At 37.4% G+C, this 24,583-nt stretch overlaps 1 protein-coding gene across 2 annotated transcripts in view; it reads right to left on the bottom strand.

Moving 5' to 3' along the window:
* The window catches only part of PLCB1 (phospholipase C beta 1), a 652,483-nt gene that overhangs the window by 4,221 nt on the left and 623,679 nt on the right, over positions 1–24,583 (bottom strand). The gene's annotated exons all lie outside the window — the stretch shown is intronic.

Raw genomic sequence — 24,583 nt, 5'->3', positions numbered from 1 at the left:
CCCCAACCTTTAGGTTCCCCTTCCCCTGTTTCCTATCTTTGACCAGATCTTCTGTCCTAAAAACTTGTCTCCTACCCTACCCTATTTCCCATTCCCCCCACGTTCCCCAAAAAAACCTACACACCCACACACATATGCATTTACGTCTTGGGGTGTCTCCACAGCTCTTAAATAATTTATGCAAACATCCCAAAGAAGCTAGGAACCCTCCGTTCCTTGATCCCAACCTCCTAAGTCAAGACCATTTCTGGATGGTGATTCACGCCAAACCCCTGAAACACTGCTGTATTCTGGGTGGATGAAACGCACTTAGTCTGTAATCCTCAAGCAGAGAGAAGCAACTTGGGTCCTTCCATGTAGAAAGTGGGGGCAGGAAACCAAGACAGGGATCATGAATGTAAATCCAAGTAACTCACGAACTTTTATACAGCTGCAAGAAACTTATGTCAAAGTGGCCAAAAGATTGTTTAATAGGAGACAGACTAATGAATGTAACTCTATGTTTACTGCTAGAAACCGAAGGTTTGTGCGAAATCTTGAATGTATGGGGAGGGGGAGGGTAGGGTAGGAAAGCTTGTATTTGTTTGTTCTTTTCTTGATCTCTTCCCCTCATTCTTCCACTGCAGGACACTGAGCCCCCTGGGCTTTGGTGACCCCATGCTGGGGTGTGTTTATCTGATGTCTGATTTTGCTGCACTGGGCACTTTCTTTCTCATTTTTTAATCATTTTGTAGCACACGTGCTTCCTCTTTTCCTTTCCCTTCTACTTTCCCTGGGAAAATACAGTGAATAAATAAAAAGTTATTGGTACTTAAGAAAAAGAAAAAGAAAAGAAGCCAACTGGAGTAGATAGAGGCACGTGGAGTGGGCTTCATAACGTGCAGCCTGAGCCAGAGCCCAGGAAGCCGATGCTGGGTGCATTTTTACAAAGTAACCTCACTCATGTAACCAACTCTAACTTTTATTTTGACTTCTTTTATCACCTCTTTATTTGATTCCGTTTTCATTCTCGTTTTTATTTGCCTTGTAAACTGTTTTAGCTACCTTTAAAACTGTCTTTTAATGTGCCTACTTTATGCCCTGGAGAATTTTCAGACTTTTTAAAGTCATGGAAAACTTACTTTAAATGAAGGCTTACATGGAGGCCCTGGTCATAAAACAGTTGTAAACGCCAGGATTCTCCGGTAGAAACAGGGAGAAGGTGGGAAGGGCAGGGAGAGTTGTCTGCTGGAAAGCTCTGCCTTGCTGAGCCCAGCTGAAAACCCAGAATTGTAAATAAAATTCTCTCCCCTTATTGAATGGGAAGGAGGAAGCAGGATCTTTGAAACGCCAGGCCAGACTAAGTGCTTCTTACTTCTCTTATTAGCCTTGAGGCAACTTTTCTTAAGATGAGTCCTTCAAACCTGTAAGTAATTTCTTTTTGTGCTTTTCAAACTTTAAAGCAGCGGTCCCCAAACTTTTTGGCACCAGGGACCATTTTCATGGAAGACAATTTTTCCATGGACTGGGGAGGGGTCGGGGGATGGTTTTAGGATGATTCAAATGCATTATATTTATTATGCACTTTATTTCTATTATTATTACATTGTAATATATAATGGAATAATTATACAACTCACCATAGCTTGGGGACCGCTGCTTTAAGGTACACACAAATCATCTGGAATCTTGATCTCATTTCTAATTCAGGAGGTCTGGGTGGAGCCTGAGATCCTGCATTTCTCAGTAACTCAGGGGTGATTCTAAATTGCAATGAGGCTGGTCGACTTTGGCCACTCTGATAGCCCCCTGTCTGGGTTCTACTCTGAGTTCCTGATTCTACTTTTTGTCTGGACGCTGGCTGTACGTCCTCCAACTGCAGCTTTCAGTGCAGCCTCTGGGGTTTGCCCAAACCCAGGGCCCTCCAGGGTGAAACCAGTCCCCAGGGCATCCCCTCTGTGTCTCCTGTGACCTCCTTTTGAACAGTGTCAGCTGCTTGACAACATCCTTTTTAGTTTAACTCCTTTCACTCTTGCTTCTACACCCTATACATTTTATCAACACTTAGTTATTTAACCTATATTAAATAATCTCTTGTTTGTATAATAATTGTAAAATCCCCAAAGTTTTCTATATTAAATAATCTCTTGTTTGTATAATAATTGTAAAATCCCCAAAGTTTTGAAATCCAAAAGTTTTTTTTTTTTTTTTTTGTAAATTTGTGGCAAACACGTCAACAGTAAGTGATATTGGGCCATTTATAATTTTATTTATTCCCCTTCATGTGACTATCCCTGCACTTTACTGCTGACATATTAATTTGTTTGATCAAATTACCCAGGCTTCTCTGAAGTATTATGCATCATATCACCTTTCCAAAATCAGGAACGTTATTCTGAAAACCAACAGGCCGTAAGACATTCAGACAATGGATTGTGGATCTTGTTTGAATGTTTTTTTTTTTTTTTTTTCCCACATCAAAAGGTGTCTGATAAAAATGGTTTAGGCTGAGTGTTGAAAGTCAACTCTTCGCCCCAACTATAAAATGTGGGGTATTTACGAATTTGTTGTGCCAGCATACAAATTCTAACAAGCCACAGAGGAAATGCGGTGAGAGGGGCACTCAGGGCCCTGAGATTCACATTGATAAAATGGAGCACCTTGAACCCTGCCCCCAGCATCAGGGCAAGGAAATCACTGGAGCATCAAAGTCAAGAGGACCACTTATAAGTGGGAGCTAAACAATGTATACACGTGGACCTAGAGTGCGTGTAATAATAGGCCTGAGAGACTCGGAAGCATGGGGGGTAGAAGAGGGTGAGGGATGAGAAATTACCTATGGGTACAATGTACACTATTCAGGTGATGGTTATAAGCCCAGACTTCACCACTATGCAATATATCCATGTAATGAAACTGCACTTGTACTCCCTTACATTCACACCAAAAAAAGTCAAGAGGAAAATTGCCACTTCTTTCTCTGCTGTACCAACAATTTAGAAGGAAGTGGGACTTTTACAATGTCACACTCTTTTACATGAGTAAAATCTTAGCTTGGTGTTCAACAGGTTCCATTTACTGTCATCAGGCTTCATCATGAATTCAACTCAATTTTCATTCAGTGATGTATGTGATTAAAGTTTCGTTTCCGGGGAAGGTAGGGGAAGGGAGAAAAGTAAGTGATCCTGTTTGGAGGAAACAGCAGATTCCTATTTTCATTTGGGTGGGACTTGAGGACCTTCCACTGTGGATATATTATTGTATCTGACCTAGCAGACAATTTGTTAGGGTCTTATTCACCAATGACAATTAACCTATCACTCTTGATAAGTGCTGTTCTCCCATCCAAGTACTAACCGGGACCAACCCTGCTTAGCTTCCAAGATCAGATGAGATGGGCGCATTCAAGGTGGTATGGCCATAGATCTGTTTCTTTTCTTAATTATTAAAAAAGAAAAGAAAAGAAAAATAAAATGTAAGAAAAATGCCAAATACTTAAACCAACACTTTTTAACAGTTTAAATTATTTAATTCTAATAAGAACTTAAATTTTAGTAATTCAATTTTAATAACGATTTTTAATAATTTATAATCATTGACCCAATTGTGGCTAAGTTATAACTTTAGGAGACTCTTCCTTTTATTATGGAATAATAGTAGATTTTATTGCATTCTAAACTAAGTCACTGCTTCATTACTTATATTAAATGCCATATATTTCACTCTTCTTAAAAAGTCATACAATTATTAATGAATTGATTTCAAAATTGTATTTCTTATTAAATTTCAAGTTAGAGCTTTTTCCTTTTCTTCTTATAAACTTAAGGACTTGATCACTGTAAGAAAATATGAATGGTATAGAGGGCAATGTCTGGCTTCATTCCCACTAGCCCATCCATCAGTAGCCTAGAGCTATTCTAGCCCAAGGGTTACAAACTCGGATGTATACAGGGGCCCAGGCAAGTCATGAAAATACAAGCAGCAGGCTGTGTGTAAGAAAGTAGTGGGGACTCTGAGGAGCTAGAGAGACCAGGCCCCATCTACTGGGGGTGCCAACAACTCAGTTCTACCTGATACTTGTCAGATTCTTGTTTTTCAATAGATGTCAGAAATTCAAATCTTCATGTTCAGTGTTCCTGATTTTTCATTGTTGGCAATCAATTCGAGTCAGATGTGAGAGCCCTACTGGGCTTGTGGAGAGTTTGTATTCTCTGTCCTAGCAGATTTAAATAGGGCTCAGACCAGAGGACTCGGGTCAACTGTAGAATTCCAGTTTGGACCGCCTTTCATTTTCCCTTCCTACAATCCTGAGCTTAAATGGTTCTCCCTGGATCACTAGGGCTTCCTCTTGATTGCTCCTGCTCTCGGGTTCAGTGTCATCCTACCTAATTGCCACGTTCTGGTTCTTGTACTCAAAACATGTTGCGTTTCTACTCTGTGCAACTCAAACTGTATGTTAGGCGGAAATGGTACATGGATTGCACAAATGGCAGTAATTTTCCACCCCTCCTGGCAGAGACAGGCTTTGCAGTATGACTTCGCAGCTCATCCCAACTCCTAGAATCTGGGGAAGCCTTGTGGTTTGTTCTGGCCAGGAGAATGTGCCAGAAGTGTTTGCAGTTCTGAGCCTGGACCTCAAAAGGCCTTGTGTGCTTCCGCTCTCAAACCTGCTGCAGGCTTATGTGAATGAGCTCAGCCTAGCTTGCTGGAGGAGGAGACACGTGGCCCAGTTACATCACCCCCCATCACTTCCATTGACTCTCAGACACGAAAGTGAAGCTGTTCTAAGGCAGCTAGTCCCTAGCCGATCCACCGGCTAAACATAGGCATGAGCGAGCCTCCTGAGGTCAGCTCAGCCTGGTCCAGACCAGAGACGCCTGGCCAGCTCATAAGCTTGTGAACTTAGTAAACGCTTACTGTTTTATGACACTGAGTTTGTGGTTGGTTGTTAGGCAGCAATATTATGGCAATAACTTCAAGTATGGAGAATACAAAGGAGTCTCAGGAAACACTCGGTTTAATTAATTTAATTCAGCTGACTCCATATGCTCATTGCTGTGGCCTCAAAACACATTCTTGGGGGGAAAAATCACTATAGGACAGATAGATTTTAAAGAGAAATCTGATTTTGTAGGCTATGCCTTGTCGATTTTCTAGTACAACATTAGCAAACAGGAATTTGCTTGATCTAAATTTATAAAATCTTTGGGAAGTGTGCAAAAAAGAGGAAAGAACATGGTTGAATTTAACCTCTAAGTTGAGCTGTTATACTCAGAAATTAATAAATAAGACCATTGTCAGGGATTTTTTTTTAATTATAGGCCGAGTTCCTAAGTTGATTAGCCAGACTCATTTATTAAATTTCTCAGCTAACCTGATTTTCAAAAGACATTGCCCACTCATCGCTTCTGTGAACTCTGGGTAGTTAAGTAGGAAAAGTCAATACAGTTATTAATAACTTAAATGAGTTTAGTCCTGTCTGACTATGGTGTCAAAGATTTTAGCATACAGGATACTATTCTGCCTCTGAAATTCTTTTCATTTGTCTAAAGAACAAAAGCAGGGATTCGATCTAGTTAGGGGAAGTTTTTACAGGCAAAAATGTAGGTGAAGACCAAAGAGTAACCAAAATTACTCATGAAGGTTAGCTTACAACAGAAAACACACAAACACACAAAACCCAGCATAACACAAATGTGGCATAAATATAAAATAAGCCAGGTTACTGAGTTATTAGCCAGAGACAATCAAAACCAATTTCCAAGGAAACAAATTGAAACCAGAGAACAATAAACTATAGTGGAATAACAAGAACTGATAAAACTTTTTAAAAATGTGACTAGAGAATGCACAGACAAATATTTGCAAGGTTTTCACAATTTGGAACTCAGGTCCAACTCAGGCCATTTTGTCCAATGAAGTGTATTAAAGATCTTAATATAAAATGCAAAGCAATAAAAATCTTGGGAGAAAATCTTACTGGTGGATTATATAATCATGGGGTACAGAGACTTTCATAAACAAGACTAAAACCATAAAGAAAAAAATAGAGGTATATTTATCTAATGAAAATTATCTATTTCTGTGCAAAATTAGCACAAACCAAGTAATTCATAAGGAAAGAAATACAAATATATACATATATACAGTGTATATATGTATATAAGTGTGTATATATATATATGCATGCATATATGAGCCTCATTAGCAATCAGGGAAATACAATAGCACAACACTTTTTAAAAAAGTATTATGGGTACATAATAGTTCTATTAAATATATTAATAAGGTACATGTGATGTTTGATACAGGAATACAATGTGTATTAATCAAATCAGGATAACTGGGGAACCCATCACCACAAGAATGTATCATTTCTTTATGTTAGGAACATTCCAATTCTACTCTTAGTTATTTTACAGTATACCATAACTTATTGTTGACTATAGTAACTTTATTGTGCTATGAAATATTACTATCTAACTATATTTTGTACCCATAAACTACTGGCCTTTATCCCCACCTCTGCACTACCCTTCCCAGCCCCTGGTAACCATCATTCTACTCTTTCTCTATGAGATCAATTGTTTTAATGTTTAGCTCCCACATCTGAGTGAGATCACGTGAGATCTGTTCTTTCTGTGCTTGGCTTATTTCACTTAACATAATGCTCCATCCCTATTGTTGCAAATGGCAGGATTTCTTTTTTATGGCTGAATAGTATTCCATTGTGTACATGTAACACATTTTCTTTATCCATTCATCCAATGATGGATACTTAAGTTGATTCCAAATCTTGGCTATTGTGAATAGTACTGCAATAAACATGGGAGTGCAGGTATTTTTTTGACATACTGATTTCCTTTCTTTTGGATATATACCTAGCAGTAGGGTTGCTGGTCATACAGTAGTTCTATTTTTAGTTTTTTGAGGAATTTCCATACTGTTCTCCATAATGGTTTCACTAATATACATTACCACCAACAGTGTATGAGGGTTCCCCTTTCTCCACATCCTCACTAGCATTAATTAGTGCCTATCTTTTTGGTAAAAGCTATTTTAACTAGGGTGAGATGATATCTTGTTGAAGATTTAGTTTGCTTGATGTGATCCTATTTGTTCAATTTTGCTTTGGTTGCCTGTCCTTTGGGAGTATTACTCAAGATATCATTGCCCAGACCAATATTCTGAAGTGTTTCACCAATGTTTTCTTTTAGTAGTTTCATGGTTTCACATCTTAGATTTAAGTTTTTAATCCATTTTGATTTGATTTCTACATATGGTAAGAGACAGGGGTCTAGGTCCATTCTTCTGCATATAGATATCCAGTTTTCCCAGCACTATTTATTGAAGAGACTGTCCTTTCCCCACTGTATGTTCTTGGCATCTTTGTCAAAAGTAAGTTCACTATAAATGTGTGGATCTACTTCTGGGTTTTCTATTCTGTTCCATTGATCTATGCGTCTGTAGATCATGTACCATGCTGTTTTGGTTACCACAGCTCTGTAGTATAATTTGAAGTCAGGTAATGTGATTCCTCCACTTTTGTTCATTTTGCTCAAGATGGCGTTGGCTATTCTTGGTCTTTTGTGGTTCTGTATAAATTTTAGGATTATTTTTTTCTATTTCTGTGAAGGATGTCATTGGTATTTTGATGGGGATTGCATTGAATCTGTAGATTGCTTTGGGTAGTATGAACATTTTAACAATATTGATTCTTCTGATCCATGAGCATGGAATATTTTTCCATTTTTTTTTTTGTGACCTCTTCCATTTCTTTCGTCAATGTTTCATAGTTTTCATTATAGAGATCTTTCACTTCTCTGGTTAAGCTTATTCCTATGTATTTTATTTTATTTCTAGCTATCGTAAATGGGATTACTTTGTTTCTTTTTCAGATTGTTTGCTATTGGCATATAGAAATGCTACTGATTTTTGTATGTTGACCGTATCCCTGCAACGTTACTGAATTTGTTAATCAGTTATAATAGGTTATTTTGTGGCATTTTTAGGTTTCTCTAGGTATAAGATCATATCATCTGCAAACAAGGATAATTTGACTTTTTCATTTCCAATGTGTATGCCCTTTATTTCTTTCTCTTGTCTGATTGCTCTAGCTAGAACTTCCAGTACTATGTTGAATAACAGTGGTGAAAGTGGGCATTCTTATCTTCTTCCAGATCTTAGAGGAGAGGCATTCAGTTTTTCTCCATTCAGTATGATACTAGCTATGGGTCTGTTATATATGGCTTTTATCATGTTGAGGTATGTTCTTTCTATGCCCAGCATTTTGATTTTTTTTTATCATGAAGAGGTGTTGAATTTTGTTAAATGCTTTTTCAGCATCAGTTGAAATTATCATATGGATTTTCTTCTTCATTCTGTTGATTTGATGTGTCACATTGATGGATTTGTATATGTTGAATATCCTTGTATCTCTTGGATGGGCCCCCTTGATCATGATGAATATTTTTTTAATGTGTTGTTGTATTTGATTTGCTAGTATTTTGTTGAGGATTTTTGCATCTATATTCATCAGAGATATTGGCCTATAGTTTTTTTTGTGCACAACACCTTTTCAAGGAACATTATATTGGTAAACAATTCCTTTAAAGATGCAATAATACATGGTGAGAAACTGACACTTTCAAACATTGGGCAATTATCTGACAGTATCTATAAGAAGACAGTATGCAAGCTTTTGACCCAGCAACTCCACTTTTAAGAATTGATGCAATAGGGTATTCACTTCAGCATTGTTTGTATAGGCAAAACAAACAAACAAAACAAAACAAAAACAACCTATGAAAACAACCTTAATTTCAAGTTTTTGTCACATATACTTTATCTTTTATCTGTCTCTATATTTTTGCTGAATCATTTGAAAATGTTACAGACATGATATTTCACCCACAAATACTGTAGCACACATCTAAAAATAAGGATAGTTTCCTACATAGTGGCAGTGTCTGTATCATTTTAAGGAAATTAGTAATAATTCCTTAATGTTATCTAACACCTATCCATGTTCAAATTTTCCTAATATTACCCCTCCAAAATCTCTTTTGGCTTTTTTTTTTTTTTTTTACCAGAATTCAAAGTTCATGTATTCAATTTGGCTGTTATGTCTTTCTCATTTTCCCTTGAATTATTTATTGCTGTAAAATTTTTTATAACTTGAATTTGTTGAAGAGTGTTGTCCTATTTTCTTTTGGATGCCTACATTTTGTACTTCTCTGATTATTTGCTTGTGTTGTCATTTAAGTTGGTCCTTGAAACCTTGCATTTCCTGTAAATAAAAGCCAAGTCTCTAGGCTTGATTAGATGGAGGTTAAATGTTTGTTTTTGCAAGAATGTTTCAATAGGTATTCCATTATAACTCATATTGCAACATGTCAGTGGATGCATAGTATCTACTTGTCCTATTATCAATGATGCTCTTTGATCACCTGGATAAAAGTGGTGAACAGCAGACCTCAATTTTGTCAAGGCATGTTTTTCTCCTTGTAATTGGCAATTATTCTGTGGGGTCAAACTCTGGATCTGTATAAAATTTCCTTAGTGCTCTTTCATGTAATTGATTTTTCTTGGCTGTCTCATTGGAGGTAAATGGTAATTTTCTAATTCTTTTTTATTTATCTGGTATTCTTCTACAGAAGAAGAAGGAAGCACCTGCCTTCATTTATGGAGATGAACTAGAGTTCCTCATAAAAAGGAAGGGTTAGTGTTTCATCATTTTCCTTTAAGTATACATTTTCTGAGTAAAGAATTGGGATAATTATCATTTTGAAAGCCAAAAAATGAGTTTTCTTTCTGTCTCTGAAAATAACTACACAACATTTTTTAAAATTTATTCCTTGGATTGAGGTTAGTTGCAATTATTACTCTTTTTGATGCTCAAATTATCCCATGTTTGACCAGTGGGAGCACTTTCAGGCCAGCTCCTGCGTCCTTTTGATATAACCTCATTGGTTTGTAAGCATTTGTTTACTTTTCTAGGTACAGCAAAATTTCCCAAACTCTCTTGTATTTATTTTCTCTGCACCTGAAATCAGCCAGACACTTTCTCAAGGATCTCCAGTTCCTTGGGGAAGACATTCATAAAGCAAACTTTGGATCCTAAGAGTGCTCATTGCTACTGGAGTATCATTGCTTCTACATCATCTCAGTGGACAGTTAGGAAACACATTGTGAAAAATTCTCATACAAATTGATATTTCAAATTTAAATGCAATGTTACAGAGTTATTTTCTTAGCTTGTTTGATTTTATATTTGTATATAATTTCTCATACAACAAAAAAAGTTTGCTTTCTGATAACATTAGAATATACAGGAATATTAAATGGTTTCAATAATATAAGCAAGCAATAAACTGATCAAGTGAAGCTTAAGACTTTTTTGAGGTTCTTTTTATTCACAGAATATATCCCACTAAAGGCACACAATTACATTACTTTGCTAAAATTGACTTGACATAATTATATTCTTTGCATGATTATGTTACTTTTGATATACACATAGGGTCATTCTGTTTCAGTTTCATTTCTCATTGGACAGTTTAGATTACTTTTTTTCCCTTCTCCAGGAGCATCTATTGTGCATATATATATGTATATTTTTATTGTAAATTAATTTAAAATTGTATATATTTATGGGTACAAAGTGATATTATGATTCATAATGTGGAATTAAATCAAGCTAAGTATCCATATCCATCACCTCAAATACTTATCATTTTTTGTGATAACATTCCAAATTTACTCTCAGAAATTTTGAGATGTATAATAGAGGCTATGTATATTTAAAATTTAATTTCTTGAAGTTTTTTATTTTATTTCTTTTTCTTTACCTGTCCCTTGACCCCCCGCCCCCAGCCCCTTGCGATCTTTTATGGCCTTTGGGACATAGGTATGATAATCTGATACTGTAATTATCTTGCTCAAAATATTTTGAAATTTACTGCTAAAGATTAGGGAAAATAGTAAAACTACCAAAGAAACAACAAAAACCTCAATAAAACTTAAGCATTTCTGTAAAATCATAATGCTCCCACTTAAGGAAATATGATACAGCCAAACAAATATAAACTAATAAATGGGTTTGAAAATAGGAAGAAATAATTTTGTTATTGTGATAAATGAAAAAAACCTATCTATAGTTGTATATATATTGTGATTAACTATGAGAATATTTTTTGAAAATATAAAACACTGTAAAGGAAACATTAAGATATAAATGGTGTTTGGATTATGAGTATTTTTATTTTTTCTATTTTTTTTTATGGTGATGTGATTATTTTATTTTTAGCATGAAAATAGCATTCTAAAATGAAATCATAATCTAATATATTTTTAAATGTAAAAAAGAAAAATACAGAACTCTGAATGTGGGATACAGTAACCAGGAAAATTTTATGAAGAATTACTACAGGGACTATAGTATTTTAACCTCAACATCATCATCAGTTAGCTGAGGATATTAAAAACAATGGATAAAGCAAAATAAAAATAAAAATAAAAAAAATAAAATCGTAGCATGGGTGGTTTCATAGCCTGAACCACCTTGCAAGGCCTCATCTTATTTTTGGAATAATCTCATGAATTTTACTCAAAATGGAAGTAATAGGATCATATAAAAATTACAGAGTAAGGTCTGCCAAGTTAGACAAGGATTATTGGAAGGTGGCATCTAGGCAAATGGGACTACATTATATATCCTAACCATTTCAGTTTTTGTTTGTTTGTTTGTGTGTTTTCCTTAAGTTTCCTTAGAATAAATTGCAGTGGGACTTTGGGTCAGCATGGCTGATTGCGTGAGAAATTCATTTTCTATTCCAAACACAGGTAAATGCTGAATAAAACAGAACACACACATTTATTCTACTCTAGAGCTGAGTTTGAATATAAGAAAAGGAAATCCCTGAGTTATAGAAATAATGAAGGGACTCAAAGTTAAAAGGCTCAAGGGGTAGCAGAGTAGTTCTCCATCTTGGAGGGCTGGAGCTTTGACATTCTAAGAGGATGGGAGAGTAGGCCTGGGAATGTTGGGTGTTGGAGTGCTGAAACTGAAGTCTCTGTAGGAAGCTAGGGGACTCCACTCTTGAAATGGCAACTAGGAAAACTCAGTCCATAATCTTGGGGATGAGGCAAGGAAGTGAATGAATCATAGGACCCTTTGGAGGAAAAGGGAATCAGAAACCCAAACCAGCGCCATCAGTGAGCACAGTTTCCAAACTCACGTTATTCCTGTGAATTGAGTACCCAGTCCCCACAAATTATAGCACAGACTCTTCAAAAATTGATAAGACCCGTTGAGTCTCAGAAGAGGCAGAGGAAATTCAGACTGTTTGAATTCCTCCATAACCCAGGGCAGGAGTGACACCTATAGACAAACAATTCCTAGTAAACATGAACTCGAGTTCAAAGTTATAAACCACTCAAAAAAAATGCAGCATTTGTTCATCCTAGTAATTCAAGGTTTCCACTGGCAACTGAAATACAAAGAAAAGGATTAAAATGGTGATCAGTGTATTTCTAGGTCACTGTGGAAAATACTCCAGATTTAAACAGAAATGAATTAGATAGTTCATGCCATTGTGGAAGAATATAGTCAATTCACACTGGGTATAAATTCCTGTTGCTTTTTATCATGTGCTGCAATATAGTGCATGCCTATATTTTTGACAGATTTTCCTTAATAATTACATTTACTTGAAAGTAATATTAAAATTAATTTTTATTTTGTGAACAAATACCAATTAGCAATAGGACCTCTTGCAAAGGGTTAAGAAGGCAACCATAAATTAAACTGTTGCCATAGATCTACACAAAGTGGATAATTCATTTAAGGATAGACATGATTCTTTCTCCACATAGGGTCTAGAATGCCTGCATTTTACTCAATATGTCCTTGGGCAACTTATTTAATCTTTTTGGATTTGAATGTCTCATATATAGAGATAATACCAATTTCTCCAGGCGTTAAAAGGTTTAAATGAGATCATGCATGTTAAATGCTTAGCATATTGTGATTGTTTAGTAATTAACATTGTATGCTCTTATTTCTAAAGAGAGAGAGAGAAAAAAGGATTTGCATTGCAGCCAAAAACATCTGAACCCTGTCCATTAACAGGTCCTTGTCCTTTCCAGTTATATCATTTGAGTCATTATTTGGTCAATGCAACACAATCATGGTACTTGTTGGATCTCTCTTTTGGACTACATTCTGGTTTGTTGTTGATTTTGATGCATTTACCAAAAAATAATATTTCTAAATACCCTAACTGATGAAAGGCCCTGTGTTTGGTACTGTAGGGATTGAAGAACTTGAAATTTTTCCAAGGTGACAAGGAATGTGTATGGGGAAAATAGCATGTTGGGATGAATGGTCACTACAGACCAGATGGGATGTGGATGTTAAAAATGAAGACTGGTTAGTAGCCTTAAAGTGATATGGGACATTCTTTATGGAGGAGAGTAAACTTAAGAAATTGGCCCTTGTAGGATTGGCCAGTACCCTTGATACTAGCTTTATTCTAGGAAGAAGCTCTCAACCTTCCCCCCATAGGACCTTTAACAGATGACATTGACTAGGAGACAGAGTTCTCAAGCTGTGACTTCCCTCTTCTTTGCTCAATGTAAAGGTATACAGTCCACATATGTACAAGTGATTAGAATATGAATCTCAATCTTTGAATCTTCTCTAATATACAGAAATTATATCATTATCACATTTCATTATAATTAGCCACAGATTACAATGGGGGCACACTCCTTTAAAAGATAGGATGCACATTGAAAGTGGCAAGATGAACAAGATTTAGATCAGTGCTTCTCAATAGTTAATGTACAGAGCACCTGGGGATTTTGTTAAGATGCAGATTCTGATTCAGTAGATCTGGGATGAAGCAAGAGAGTCTGCATCCGTAACAAGCTCCCAGGTGATGCTGATGTTGCTGGTCTAGGGAACATTGAAAGCATTCCATTAGACAAAGGTCTTCCAACAATTTTCTCGTTTTGTGCATCCTCTTTTCTCCTTAACAGCATTATTTCAGGGTCTAGATACACATTAAAGGATTCTTTTTGCAGATCTTGTCTATCCAGACCTCCAGAGTTGCTGATGTTCAGGTTTGGATTCAAAGTGTTCCTGGGAGGCTACTGGTGAAGGGCAGAATGGGGGTGGCTAAGTGTGCGGGAAGAGGAAGATGGAGGATTCAAGAGCAACGTAGGCAAAATACTAAGTAGATCCAAATATAGAATCAGTAACAGAGGAAAGACAGAAGCTAGAGATCACGTAATTTACCAAGCACAGTTTCTAACATACATTTTCTTTTTAAATTTTATTTCAAGTCAAAAGCCAAATGCATTCTGACATAGGTCTTCTATGTAAACCCCTCTATATACTCCATGAAACTGACACTGAGGAAATTTGCTCTTAAAACAGTGAAGTACATAATCAAATTTTTGTGACTTTTTCCCTGGCTCCATCCCCATTCCTTTTTTTCTGTGTCTTTTCTAATATACGTCTGAAATGTTACAATTCTTAGCATAACCCATATGTTATACCTCTGAATCTTGAAATGTACTTTAAAATTTCTTTTGTAATCATCTCACAGGCATCTAGAGATTACTGTAGAAACCTTGGAAAGGAAAGTTAGCAATTATACAGTCAAACCCTCCAAGACTTAGAAGTCTTGGAAAGGGACTTTAGCAATTATATAGTCAAATCCTTTCCTTTTACTTAATACAACCCTATTGCTCATAGAAGGATATGACTCTCTAATAGCAAAACTAGGACCAGAACCGAGCCAAGTCTTCTCTATGGTATATGGACTAGATTAATGCCCCTGTCCTGTATCCACAGCCTTTACCTTATGACTCTAAGTTCCTCTTACTAAAGATGTAGAGTCCATTTCTCCATCCCTTGACTATCAGGTGGTCATGTGACTGACTTTGGCCAACAGTATGTTAGCAAACAGGGCCCAAGCAGAGGCTTGATAAAGCACTTGTTTAGCTTTCACTCCTGTTCCTCTGCCATGGGAACATGCTTGGACTAGTCTGGTAGAGGATGAGACATATCCTCTACCAGAGGATGGAACAGAGCTGAGTCACCCCAATCATCCCAGCTACACAGCCCAAATCATCCTAGATCACTCTGCATCTGGAGATGTGAGCAAGTGCAGCCAAGAGCAGTGGAGCCACCTATCTGACCTGTAACGGACCACAGATGCATGAACAAGCCCAGCTAAGCTCTGCCACAGCTGAACGCCACAAGCCTGTGAGCTAAATAAATGTTTATTATTGTATGGCAGTGAAATGTTATCTTTATTGTGTAGCATTATTATATCATGCTCCCATGGTGCTCATCATTTCTCTTAAAAATGTTCATTAAATTCTATGGCTTTGACATAGATCGAGTTGTTTACCATGTTTCAGGAGTGAGTTTCTTGTTGCCTTATACACATGCATACCCTAGCCACTCATCACCTAACAGCAACTTATATTACAATTTAAAGCAATAAATAAGCTACTCAGCAAGCAATTTCACCCCAGCTAACGGGTGGGTTCCAGGCCTTGAAAGTTTTGTGTCAGCACCGGAGTACTTTCCCCTAATGGGGCCTGCTATCAAGGCCTAGGAATTTCCTATTTCTAGTTAGGTGCTGTCTGTGGGAAGACTCAACTGGGGTCCATTATAGCTGGGAATAAAAATGACTGTGAATGAGTCATTTTGATTTTACTAAAATAATTAATAATCTAGATAATAGTCCAGAAATAACCTTGTCAAACAGAAAGTTACGATGGTACTTGAAATACCAAAAGAAATCTTTGAAAACCTATGCTCTGGGCTAAGGAACCTTAAGAGACTTGTTTTATAATTTTGAGGAAATAAATATTCAGCACATTATTTATCAAATCCTATCATTCATGAGGTGACAAAATGAAAGCCTCCACCCAAGTGGTTTAGGGCAGAATCAAGGTCTGAACACTAAACTCTCACCCCTAGTCCAAGGCTTCATCCCCACCATTCCAGGCTAACCCCTTACTATGGAAAAGCAGGATGTGTGAAGATCTGTGTGTTAAGGTAAGAATGACAAATAATTCCAATGTGTTTTCCTTTCACGTCTACGATTTTAAAGTTGCTTTCACAAAACAATTGATAAACGTCTTTTACTGAAAAGTGATGTTGACGAGGGGTCTCATGGCGCGGGGTCTCATGGCGCAGTGTCTTATGGAAATGTTGTCTTGTTAATAATAAAGTATGATTTTCGTGGAAAATAATAAGAACTCTCAACCAGCTGTGATTAGCCCAGCCATTTTTAAACCTTCACTAGACTGTTCTGTTTGTGTTTGTCATACTTGGAAGAGACTGGCTTTTACTCCCACGTAATTCTTCAGTCTAGGATGTTCATTTGGTCAGCTGGCTGTTTTTCTGTTTGTTATTAAGTGCAGTCTAATTAGAGTATTTCTGTAAAGAGTCTGATATTATAAGAAAGGACAAGCAAATGGAAAACTGGTTATGCCCCAAGAGACTTTCCTTTTTTCTTTTAATCTATGATTTTTTTTTTCTTTATTCCAATCTAGTAAATATTGCTGATAAACAGGGAAATATAGAACCATAAAAATAATGCTGGCAATATAATCATAGCAATAATTACAAGTTACTAAGTGTTTATTGCATGGCAGGCACTGTTCTTAAGACCTTACATGTATTAGCCAACTTAATACATGTATATTAATTTCAGAACCTCTGAACTCAAGCATCTATGGGATCCAAGAAACAATGTAAATATGTGAATTAGATCTGGTATAAGGCAACAGAGCAGTAGCAGGACCTGTGGCCAATTAGAATTTTTTTTCTTGTATAAAGCACTTAAATTCAGAAATTTTAACATATACCCAGAGTCAAATGATAGGCTCAATCTAGTCTGCAAGTCACTAGTTTGTGCCTTCCAGTTTAGCTGCACCAGTAGGAGCATTGGCATGAGGGCCCTCTCAAGAGAGGCTAAGAAAGCACCAGAAGAATCCCATTCCTTCAGCCAGATAAACCCTGCAAAAATCAATAAGAGGCCTCAAGTCAATTGAAATAAAAGGCCATTCGAAAGCCAATTGTTTTTAGATGAAGTGTGTATTTCTTTTCAATCAGGTGGAATGTTACCGACAGGGAAGAAATGAACTTATGAATTCAACTCTTACACTGAGACACGGTAGAAACAAATGCAACCATCTCAGATAAGCTGGAGTCCCGTGAAACATCCTCCTCTGGATGTCTCGGGGCTCCAAAGGCTTTTTCCCATGGAGAATCCCACCCTTGTGTTTGCTCATATGCACATACCTTTATGCTAACTCCTTTTGAGACTCCCCAAGGATTAATAATTACCCAACTTGAGCCCTAGCTACAACCCCTCTCTCAACTCAAAGCCTGCACATAGCATTTAAAAAACAAGAGACAGGCTGTGTCCAATGTCCTAGAATGAACTCAGCCATGTCCCTGGAGAACACCCTTCTCCTGATCACCTAAAATTAGTTTTGGTTTTTCTTTTTCTTTTTATAAATGTATATTTCAAGAGTGGTTAGCTGTCCTAGGGTTTTATCAGGGTAATTGATTTTGATGCTTAGGGAGTGAGTGTGTCCTAATTATATAGTCACTCCTTCTAAACATGATGTTTATGTCCCCTGCTTAAATTGCTGTGGTTTTAGGTTGACCATTTACAACTCGATCTGAAAAGAAACTAGACATTTGTTTCCTGGCCTCATAGGCATTTTGAGAAGGCTATTTGTCCTGGCTGAATTCTCCACCCAAGGTGAAGCTGAAAACTATGATGGGATTTCTTAGGAAGAGCAAACTGAAGTAGAGCCAGGTCAAAAGGCAAATGAGTGACAAGGGCCGGGTGGCACCTGTGGTGAATGCAGCGCGAGGGTGAGCCTTGGTTACAAACAGCGGTCCCCCCATCTTGCCAACTGGATTACTGCCATGTGGAAGTGTATGCTCAGGTTTGCCACATTTGATTTTTCAAAAGAAGCCAGAGACTCTCGCTATGAGCTCCCCACCCTTGTGCGACCTATGGCCAACGGTCCTGTTTTGATGTGTGAACTCTGAGTGCTCCCTCAGTCGGGAGAGATTAGCGCATGGACCTTGCAGACATTGCAGTGGGGCAGACCATCGCCTGTAGGAACTGCAGCCTGAATAGACCAATATCAAGAACTGAAATAGAAACAGCAATAAAAAACCTTCCCAAAAAGAAAAGCCCTGGACCAGATGGGTTCACACCCTAATTTTACCACACCTACAAAGAAGAACTGGTGCCCATCCTACAAAAGTTATTCTCCAACATCGAGAAGGACGGAATTCTCCCCAACACATTTTATCAAGCCAACATAACTTTGATACCAAACCAGGAAAGGATGCAACAAAAAAGAAAATTACAGACCACTATCCCTTATGAATATAGATGCAAAAATTCTCAATAAAATCCTAGCAAATCGAATCCAAGTGCTTATCAAAAAATAATCCATCACGACCAAGTGGGCTTCATCCCAGAGATGCAGGGATGGTTCAACATACGCAAATCTATCAATGTAATTCATCACATAAATAGAAGCAAAAATAAAGACCATATGATCCTCTCAATAGATGCAGAAAAAGCATTTGACGAAATTCACCACCCTTTTATGATAAGAATGCTTAACAAAATAGGCATACACGGGGCCTATCTAAAAATGATACAAGCCATATATGACAAACTGACAGCCAACATCATACTGAATGGGAAAAAACTGAAAGCATTCTCACTTAGAACTGGAACCAGATAAGGGTGCCCACTGTTCCCATTATTTTTCAACATAGTACTGGAAGTCCTTGAGAGAGCTATCAGGCAAGAGAGCAGAATCAAGGGTGTCCAAATAGGACAGAAGAGATCAAACTCTCACTCTTTGCTGATGATATGATATTATATCTAGAAAACCCCAAGGATTCAACCAAGAGACTCCTGGAATTGATCAATGAATTCAGTAAAGTCTCAGGATACAAAATCAATACACGCAAATCAGAGGCATTCATATATGCCAATAATAGTCAAAGGGAGAACTGAATTAAGGACTCAATACTCTTCACAATAGCAACAAAGAAAATAAAATACCTAGGAATATATTTAAGGAGGTAAAGGACCTCTACAGGGAGAACTATGAAACCTTGAGGAAGGAAATCACAGAGCATGCAAACAGGTGGAAAACCATACCATGCTCATGGATCAGAAGAATCAACATTGTTAAAATGTCTATACTGCCCAAAGTGATCTACAGATTCAATGCAATCCCTATTAAATTACCAACATCATTTTTCACAGAGATAGAAAAAATAATTTTATGTTTTGTATGGAACCAGAGAAGACCCCGTTTAGCAAAAGCAATTTCAGGCAATAAAAACAAAATGGGAGGTATTAATTTACCAGACTTCAAACTATACTACAAGGCTGTGGTTATTAAAACTGCATGGTATGGGCACAAGGGCAGGGACACAGACCAGTGGAACAGAACAGAAAATCCAGATATAAAACCATCCTCATGTAGCCATCTAATCTTTGACAAAGCAGACAAAAACATACTCTGGGGAAAAGAATCCTTATTCGATAAATGGTGCTGGGAAAACTGGATAGCCACATGTAGAGGACTGAAACAGAACCCACATCTTTCACCTCTCACAAAAATCAAATCACGATGGATAACAGACTTAAACTGTAGGTGTGAAACTATTAGAATTCTAGAACAAAATGTGGGAAAGACTTTTATAGACATTGGCCTAGGCAAAGAATTTATGGAGACCCCAAAGGCAATCACAGCAACAACAAAAATAAATGAATGGGACCTGATTAAATTAAAAAGCGTCTGCACAGCCAAAGAAACAGTCATGAGAGCAGACAGACAACCTACAGAATAAGAAAAATTTTCACATGCTACACATCTGGTAAAGGACTGATAACAAGAATTTATTTAGAATTCAGGAAAATCAGCAAGAAAAAATCAAACAACCCTATCAAAAAGTGGGCAAAGGACATGAATAGAAAATTTTCAAAAGAAGATATAAGAATGGCCAACAAACATGAAAAAGTGTTCAACATCTCTAATCATCAGGGAAATGCAAATAAAAACCACAAGGAGATATCACTTAACTCCAGTGAGAATGGCCTTTATCAAAAAGTCCCATAACAATAAATGTTGGTGTGGATGTGGAGAAACAGGAACACTCATACATTGCTGGTGGGACTGCAAACTAGTGCAACCTCTGTGGAAAGCAATATGGAGATACCTTAAACAGATTCAAGTAGACCTACTATTTGATCCAGCAATCCCATTATTGGGCATCTACCCAAAAGAACAAAAGTCATTCTATAAAAAAGACATCTGCACCTGAATGTTTATAGCAGCACAATTCACAATTGCAAAGATGTGGAAACAACCCAAGTGCCCATCGATACATGAGTGGATTAATAAAATGTGGTATATGTATACCATGGAATATTACTCAGCTATAAGAAATAATGGTGATATAGAATCTCTTATGTTCTCCTGGATAGAGTTGGAACCCATTCTACGAAATGAAGTATCTCAAGAATGGAAAAATAAGCACCACATGTACTCACCATCAAATTGGTTTCCCTGATCATCACCCAAGTGCATATTTGGGAATAACACTAATTAGGTGTTGGTGGGGAGAGGATGGGGGTATACCTATGTAATGAGTGTGATGCGCACTGTCTGGGGAATGGACACACTTGAAGCTCTGACTCGGGGAGGGGGGGGCAAGTGCAATATATGTAACCTAAGCTTTTGTACCGCCATAATACGCTGAAATAAAAAAAAAAAAAAAAAAGCCAGAAATCTGGATTTCATGTTAAATCTCCTGATTGGTCAGAGTTAGCATCTAAATTTGAAATTTACAAAACACCACATAGGTCACTTTGTAACTTCTGGAATATCTGAGTTAATGTGTTCCATGTGTTTGTCTTTGGACTTGATGGATAACTACCCTAAAGCCAGCTGGGGCCTCCCCACTCGGGGCTGGCTTCCACCCTTTATTACATGAGTGGAGACATAGCCACATTCTGCTGGTGTCCTGAGACCTTAACAAGGCAACTATTACTGAGAAGAGGAAAACACGTTCCTTATCCCTGGGTAAGCTTTTGATCCACTTCTAGAATAAAAGGCATTTGCTAAAGAATTTGGGACATCTCCCTTTTTTCCCCAGTTTTTTCTTTTATCAGATAAGAATGATGATGTAACTGTGCTAGATCCAGCGGGGTTGGAATTGGAAATCTAATAAACTGAAGTGCAAAGTGTTTCTATAGAAATGCTCTTTTGTAAGTCTTCTAGCCCACATCCTTCTGCTGATGAATCCATTTCTTCAAGAGGTCTATAGAGGTGATTTGGAATACAAAGTGGTCACTTTACTGGCTTTACCGTTATGTGAATGGCAGTTAACTTAGAGTAATTCTACATTGGGCAGATCTGAATTCCATTATCTTGATTTAATTGCAGAAAATAACTAGTTATCCTCAAAATTTGCATTCACATTTTCATGGTGTCTACTGCACCTAGGTGCAGCTGCCTAAGCCAGGGATGATGTGTACAAGCCTTCCCCACTATCTTTGTATCCAGGGATGACCATTTGACTAGTTCTTGCCAATAGAATGTCCAGGCAGGGCTTTTTAGAAACATATGGGACTTCTCTACTGTCTTTTTCCTGTCTCCAGCAAGGTCGTAGGGAATTATGGAGGGAACCTAGTTCTCTGAATCACCACGTGGAAATAAGCTGTCCATCAACCAGGAACATCTATGTTGGACTGTTGTATGAAAGAGAAATAAAATTCTATTGTTTGAAGCCACTGACATTTTGGTGCTGTTTGTCACAACAGCTAGTGTCATGCTAACAAAAACATTCTTACATATGTAATGTGTGTTGCATGATTTACATTGAGGTTAGGAGAGTGATGAATATACGTATAGATGTGAAGGTTTCTCTTACTTATGATTCATCTTTTTTAGCCAATTTTTACACCATAAGGATGGCCTCTTAAAGTTGCTAGGGGCTTTTTTGGCTATTATGAATTTAAACTAAAATTAGAGAATAAATCCTAATGATCAATCTTGAGTACTTTATAGCCATAAGAGAGAAAGAGCTAGTATGAAACCCAGGGGCCTTTTTACTTTCAATCAATCTTTATCTCTTTCTCTTCTACAAGAAAAATGCAAAGATAAAAATAAAACCTTTTCTTCCATTGTTATCACTGGGTTAAAGTATGTTCAGAACCTATAGCGTATGGCTATAGTGAAGTGAACCTAGCAAGGGCAGGAATGGGTGACTTCAGTTCGATACTGTTGTAAATCAATTTTAAAACATTATTCCTTTGGATAACAAGAAAGAGCTGGTCAATTAAATCTTATTTCCCAGCTTCCCATCATGTAACCACATTCTGGCATATTCAATCCTGGGGCTGCTTCCAAAAATTTGGGGGATTCCTTCAAATTACTCAATCTGAGGGATTAGAAGCCTTTCTGATGAATCGTGGTCATTCTTACTTACACAAGGATAAATAGCTTTAGGGAAAGCTACAACCGACCTTACCTGTGACAGGAAAATCTAGTAGGTTCTACCAAGCCTGTTCTGGTGCTCAGTTGACAGTGTCAGCCAGAGAGCCATCCTAATCTCAAATCTAGGAACATATTTCTATACTTGGAATACTGGATTGGATGGCAAATGCCACTGATGCATGGCTCATTCTCTACTTACATTTACTTTGTTTTTGGCCTTCACTCCCTACACATGCATTGATTTATTTATCCATTTATCTAAAATTTATTGAGTGTACTTCTGTGTACCTGGCACTGTGGCAGGTGTTAGGGTCAGAGACATGAGTGAGACACAGCCCTAGCTTCAAGAAGTCCCCAGACTAGTGGGAGAATGTGAAACACAAAACAATAATGTGATATGCTGAGATAAGTACCATGGTAAAATTATAAAATGTGAGCACAAAGGAAGGAGTGATTATCTCTCACTGGCTTGACAGAATAGCAATTACCTAAGACCCAAAATGTTGCTGGACACCCTTAAATGCCAGTCCTTTTGCACACTTGTCCAGCTGACTGCCACTGAACTTCATCCAGAGCCTACCCCATATTACTCCCCCCTTTCTTTTTGTAGCACATCCAATGAAGTTTTAAAATGACTAAAAGAGGAAAAATAACAAGAACTCTGAATTGTTTTCTTAAACCTGAATATTTTGTCTAATTTTATGCTAAGGAGAATAAAACATCCTAAAAGTTGGAACTATGACTTGACACATCAGAGATCAATGACCTGTCAATAATAAAAACATGACATGCATAATTATTTAGTGCTTTATATTAATGTTAATAAAAGACCACTCAGAAAACTTATCAACCGAATCCCTACCTATGAATTCTTGCTATGAATGACCATCTTTCAATATATATTAATCAAAATGATTATAAATATGATAGAATTTTCAACTGTAGATAGACGATACCAACCTTGAGTTGTCGGCCTTCATCAGAGGCAGAAAAAAAACTTCCTTTGCTTAACTCGTCTAGTTAGAAGTGTATTGAAAACCAAGGCCTCTTAACATTTCCTTTATCTGAAGAATATAACGTACTTCTTTTGTTAATAATGGTAGAAATGATTAGGGCAGGGGCACGCAAAGTATGTGAGATTGTGCAGAGCAGAGGCTCTGGAGCTGTGGTCCCTAGAACAGCAGCATTAGCATCACTTGGGATCTTGTTATAAATGCGAGTTCTCAGGCCCACCCACACTTACTAAATCAGAAACTCTGGGGGTGGGAGCCCAGTCATCTGTGTTTTATTAAGCCCTCTAGCTGATTCTGATGAATCTCAAAGTGTGAGAACCACTAATTTAGAACTTGAAGAAGCCTTGCTGGTGATGCTCATTTACATGAATTGTTGAGAAATCACTCATGTATTTAATCATTAAGTCTTGCCAAAAGAGTAGTGTCACATTTGGAAAATATTTTTCTAAACCCAAACACACTTGATTACTGTCAGATACAAGGTACTGAGTTTAATGCCACTGGAATTTGAATTACTGAGGCTGTGGCATTATAATCGTGGGAGGCTTTTCATCCAATTCTGAAGCTAACTATGGTGGGGATTGTCAATGCCAAGTTTATAGCCCTTTGGCCTGAAACCATGGTAGTGCAGACTGCCCTAATTCCAACTGCCTGCTTTTTCTTGCAACGTGCGTAACTGGCTAAAAGTGCCACTCAGAAGTTGGTGTATATCGATCATAGCTCCCTTACCCTTTGCATGGAATAACTCTAAAATGCATATTCTACACAGTCCCCCAGAATTCCCTCATGCGTTTTGAAAACTCTTTGTAACTTGCTTGAGAAAAATCACATCTTTTAGTGGTTGTCTTCCCTTTTCTACCTCATGTCTCTCCTGCCCTACTGGTTCCCTGGGATCACTGCTCAGAAACACTAATTGTATTCAAATCCGTGTCTCAGGGTCTGCTTCTGGAGGATTCCAAACTAAGACATTAACTTAGTACTTAGTTTGAATTTATTGGCTCCCATAT

This window comes from Eulemur rufifrons, chromosome 20, assembly GCF_041146395.1.
Source record: "Eulemur rufifrons isolate Redbay chromosome 20, OSU_ERuf_1, whole genome shotgun sequence".
NCBI classification, from domain to species: Eukaryota; Metazoa; Chordata; class Mammalia; order Primates; family Lemuridae; genus Eulemur; species Eulemur rufifrons.
Note: the sequence above shows the minus strand (reverse complement) of the source record. Positions and strands in the feature narration are given on the sequence as shown.